We start from the raw sequence: 5,726 nt of genomic DNA, 5'->3' as shown, positions 1-5,726 counted from the left end.
GAAAGAATGTAAGTGTAGAAAATGACATCACATATATTAAGATATTAATGAATTTGTTTTCAGAATCTATAATAGGACCCTAAGAGCAGGGTGCTATCATTACGAACTCTTTCCTTTTTATTACTAATTAGACTTCTAAATGTGAGTGTAAATGTACCTCAGAGAGTATGTATTAAAAGTTGCATATGCATAAGAGATCATTTCGAATTCGTCTTCCAACAAAAACTTCAACTTTGATATTTTCTCATGTTCCCATTTATACGACATTAACATAGTCTTTTGTATTTGATTTCTAAATTCCATTGTGATCATTCTATCAAGGTATTTACTTTTGAGGACTGTCTGATAGCTTAATCCCAGTTCAATAGGGCAACAGTCAACTGTTGCCAACTTAATGTATCCTATTATTATCAGTGATTCTTCTCCATGTTAAACGTATATTGCCTCTAATGTATACAATGAAATTTATCTGGTTTAAAGGCATATCCAAATCAAAAAATATTATGATACATTTTACACAGAGCTGGGGAGACATAAGAATGGGGGCTTACAATATTATAATATTAGAAGATAAAAAAATTTCAGATACTATAATATATTGATACCAGAATGCTTTCTATCTTGAGAGGAATAAAATGGAACATAGTAAATTTCTGTAGGGTCAGTGAGATAAAAGACAGTTTCACTTCAAGTGAGCTCAAAGTGTTATTGTAAATAAAAATTGTGGTTTTATTTTATTATATAGCCCAAATATATTCATTAAAGTTTTATAGCAACTTGCTATTGGTTTCAAAGATGAGTAAGTTTGCTTTATAGGCTATTGAGTAGTGGTTGACATTTCTCAATTAAGGCCTCATCTATACAAGAGCTGTTAACTCATCTATGCTTACCTTTCTTTAAAGTTTTATTTAGGTATAATTGACCAATAAACATTGTATATATTTAAGGTGTACAACTTGGTGTTTTGACAAACATTTACATTGTGGAATGATTACCACAATCAAGCTGATTAACATATCTATCACCTCACATAGCTACTATTTTCTTTTCTTGCTTTCTTTTCTTGTGTGTGTATGTGTAGAGAACTCTTAAGATCTATTCTTTAGCAAAATTCAAGTATAGTTTTTTTTAACTGTAATAACCATGCTGTATAGCAGATCTCCAGAACTTATTCAGCTGGTGTACTTGAAACCTGTACTCTTTGATCAAAATCTCCCCATTTCTCCCTCCCCTCAGCCTCTGGCAACCACCACTGTACCCTCTGTTTCTATGACCTTGACTATTTTATATTCTACAAGTAAGATCATGCAGTATTTGTCTTTCCAGGTCTGGCTTATTTCACTTAGGATGATGTCCTCCAATTTCAACCATGTTGTGGCAAATGACAGGATTTCCTGACTCTCTACAGCTAAACAATATTCCACTGTATGTATGTACCACATTTTATCTGTTCATCTGTCAATGGACATTTAATTTGTTTCCGTATCTTGACTATTGTGAATAATCCTGCAATGAATGTACAACCTCAGTGGCAAAAAAAATAAAATTAAATTAAATAAATAAAATAAAATAAAAATAAAAATAATCCGATTGAAGAATGGGAAAAGGACCTGAATGGACATTTCTCAAAAGAAGACATAAATGGCCAACAGGTATATATATGAAAAGGTGCTCAATGTCACTAATCATCAGGGAAATGCAAATCAAAACCACAATAAGAGATCATCTCACACCTGTTAGAATGGCTATCTTCAAACAGACAAATGATAACAGCTCTATCTACGTCTAGCACAGCTGGGGCTCATGGTCCCAAGAAGCCTCTGAAGTGTGTAGCAGCTCTACAGCATTGGACACTAGATAAACTGACCAGTGTGTTTGCCCCTTGTCTATCTACTGGTTCCATAAGTTGAAGGAAAGTCTCCCTCTCGTCATTTTCCTAGGGAATAGACTTAAGTATGCCCTAACAGGAGATGAAGTAAAGAAGATCTTTATGCAGCATTTTATTATTTATTATGACTGTTGGCAAATTCTGAACTGATAGAACCTACCCTGCTAATTTTATGGGCATCATCAGCATTGTCAAGACCGGGGAGAATTTCCATCTGATCCACGACACCAAGCATTGGTTTTGCCATTCAAGTATAAATTGTGCAAAGGAGAAATACCTTTGTGGGGGGCAAAAGGAATCTGGTGACCCATGATGTTCATACCATCTGCTATCCTGATCCCCTCATCAAGGTGAATGAGACCACTCAGATTGATTTAGAGGGGGGAAAGATTGCTGAGTTCATCAAGTTTGACACTAGTAATCTGTGTCTGTGTATGATGACTGGAGGTGCTAACCTGGGAAGAATTGGTGTGATCACCAACAGAGAGACACCTTGCTTCTTTTGACGTAGTTCACATGAAAGATGCCAGTGGCAACTGCTTTGTCACTTGGCTGTCCAGTGTTTCGTTTGTTGGCAAAGGCAACGAACCATGGATTTCCCTCCCCCCATGGAAATGGTATCTACCTCACCATTGCTGGAGAGAGAGAGAGATGAGAGACTGGTGGCCAAACAGAGTGGTGGGTAAATGGTCTTTTGGTGATGTGATTGGAAGTCTTTATATTTAATTAAAGATAAGACAGCATGGAAAAACAAAAAAGGGTCACAAATGTTGATGAGGATGTGAAGAAGAGGGAACCCCTGTGTGTTGGTAATGGGAAGGTAAATTGATGTAGCCATTATGCAACACAGTGTTGGGGGGGGTTCCTCAAAAAATTAAAAATGGAACTACCTTATGACCCAGCAATTCCATATTCTAGGCATATCCAAAGGAAATGAAATCAGATCTTGAAGAGATATCTGCATTCCTGTGCCTACCTTTTTGGATGAGGTAGTAATGAGAGCAAACCTTTATTCAGGCACTGTTCTAGGCACTTTTAATATATTAATTAATATAATCCTCATTGCAAACCTACAAAATAGATACTGTTAACATCTCTACTCTGAAGTAAGGAAACCGAAACCAGTGAGGATAAGGTCACATCGATAGGAAGTGGCAGAACTGGGCTGCCTGGCTCAAGTCTATGCCCTTGACCACCAGGTCATAGCAATTTGTCTCCCTGATTTGCCAACCATCTGGCTCTATTGACCAAACTTTTTTAGTATCATGTAACTAGCTCAGGAAAACCCTATAGCAGTTTTCCTTGGTTGGAAGTATTTTAACGTATCAGAAGTCTTATTTCCCAAATTGTTGGTGGACTTAGAGACCTATTATTCAAGGTTGAAGTCAGCTAGTATTAAAAGTGACCACATAATTTATTGTGTTGATGGGACATTTTAAAGAAGGAAGTTAGATGCTGTTAATAGTTACACACTTGGAAAGTTGACAGATTCTGGACTGTCCCAGGCAAACCTAAGCATATAGATACCCTGGCAAAGTCCCTCGAAGCCTGGACACTCAACTTTCCGTATGGAGCAGACAGGAAAACAGCTGGAAATCCTTGCCAATTCTCCAGATGCCCTTGGAAAATGAGAGCAAATAATGTGTGCAAACGGAGTCACCTCATTGGACTCCTACTTTGTACACTGGAATCCCATTTTAAAACCAACTGGAGAGTCCTAGGTAGGCCTACCTTTTAGGAATTATCAAAACAAGCCTGGACTCTAGGCACCCTTAAAAGCAGTCTTAGCCTTCCAGATTAGCAATGGGAAAACAGCTGAGAGTTTTTGCAGGTGAGGGCCTCAGTAGAGGGTAGTGCTTCAGTCTGTTGCTGCTATTTCCTCCTTCCTGCCACCATCACCCACCTCTCCCTGGTCATAGCTTTGGACAGTTGCCTTACTCAACTAATGTCGTCAGTTACCAGGTGATGATACAAAGCAGAATTTCTCTCAACTCACTGTAACTGCTTACAATTCAGCGCAATGCTTGATACCCGGTAGGTACTTAATCGAGATCGCTGAATGAATGACTGAATGAATGTGCGAATGAATGAACATGGGGAAGACTGTTTCTTTCTTGGCTTTGTTAACAGCAATAACGCTCTGCACTGCTAATGGGATTACAGGTAGTGTTTTCACAGCCCTTCATGTTTTAGGGAATAGGTTATAAAATATTCTAACTGAAAGTCAAGTTGCCTATAAAAAGTAGAAAATCCACAATCTTTATGCCTGAGTGGCCTATTAGAATAGATTAATTCTGGTGGTATGGCTGCTAAGACACCTATAATTTGATGATAATTTTCCTCATGTTCAAAATGTTGTTCCAACTTTGACGGCTGGAATTAGAAGTGCAATTCCATAAATATGTAAGACTGACTACAGGGTTTCCACCTTTAAACTTTTGTTGGTTCTTGCCTGCCTAGGGTGTCCTTGGTCCCACTCCGTTCCTCTCAGACCTGCCTTTTCTTGGGAGTCTGGTCAAGTTTATCTTCTTCTGTGTTGCATTTCTCCACCACCATCCATAGTGGATTCTCTTCCACCTAAATCTTATAACACATTTTGTCTGTTCCATTGGGTAAAAGGCATAATATGTGTGACTCGAATTGGTAGGCACACATTTATCTCCACAAGTTATGTGAGGTTTTTTTACAGAGCAGATTGTATGTCTTTTTCTTGTCCCTGCTTACTGATAGATATATGTGTTGCAGAATTAATTCTCACAATTGCTTTTATTGTAACAAACCATTAGGTAGCAAAGTTTTGAGGGGGGGAAGAATTTTACCCATCACCTACTTCTAACTATTAGAAGCTATATGTATCTACCCAAAGAACCGAATAATTGTGAATGCTTAAATAGGTTTAGATCAGTAACAACAATATTAATAAAAGACATGAGTACTTACGCGTTATAATTGTCTTATAAATAGTAGTATATGATTGCTTGGTTTATAGTGAGCACTGGATTGATATAGTTTCTTTCTACTAATGACTAACCAGACATGTGCATAAGTAATATATATTTGCAACATTTATTATGTAAGTAGAAAAATGCAATTGTGCCTAGCGGTTCAAGGCAGCATATGTGTGGTTAATCAGAATGATGTAGACAATAGGTGATATAAGAGTCCAGGTAAGTGATCACTATGAATTTTTAAGTTCTTTCCTAACACTAAAGCAATGCCTAAGGATGTAACAACTTTTTCCAAATACCCACTTAATGATAGAAGGATGAGGTATTTTATATTGATTATAGCACACTAAACACAGCCCTAGTGTTCTAAGCGTTAAGCATCCCCCATGTGAGTCCAACGTATACCAGGATGCAAATGAAAATAGCTTGTTTTCTTTCCTTTGGTTCTTCAGTTCTAACTAGGAAGGAATAGATGATAAACTCAGGCACAAGGGTGCTTGTTACTTCACAAGGGCCACATGTGGAGTTTTCTAGAGTCTCAGGTCAGTGTTTTTTCCTTTGGTGTGTTACATAATGAATTTGCAGTCTTTTTAAAAAATGTTTATTTTAAGAGAGAGAGAGAGAGAGAGAGAGGAAGAGAGTAGCATGGGGGAGGGATAGAGAGAGAGAATCCCAAGCAGACTCCACACTCAACTTAGCACAGAGACTGATGCAGGGCTCTGACTCATGGAACCTTGAGATCATGATCTGAGCCAACATCAAGAGTTGGATGCTTAACTAACTGAGCCACCCAGGTGCTCTGAATTTACATTCTTTTAAAGGGTGAAGTACACAGAGGACTTTAGCCAGAGGATGAACTTCCATGTTTCCCCTTCTTGTGGTCCCCTGAT

The 5,726-nt window shown here is 37.9% G+C and overlaps 1 pseudogene; it reads left to right on the top strand.

Moving 5' to 3' along the window:
* The first annotated feature begins 1,763 nt into the window (after positions 1-1,763).
* LOC125163646 (40S ribosomal protein S4-like) lies at positions 1,764-2,574 on the top strand (annotated as a pseudogene).
* The last annotated feature ends 3,152 nt before the right edge of the window (positions 2,575-5,726 follow it).

Source organism: Prionailurus viverrinus, chromosome A1 (assembly GCF_022837055.1).
Source record: "Prionailurus viverrinus isolate Anna chromosome A1, UM_Priviv_1.0, whole genome shotgun sequence".
NCBI classification, from domain to species: Eukaryota; Metazoa; Chordata; class Mammalia; order Carnivora; family Felidae; genus Prionailurus; species Prionailurus viverrinus.
This window is presented reverse-complemented; position numbering and strand designations above follow the sequence as displayed.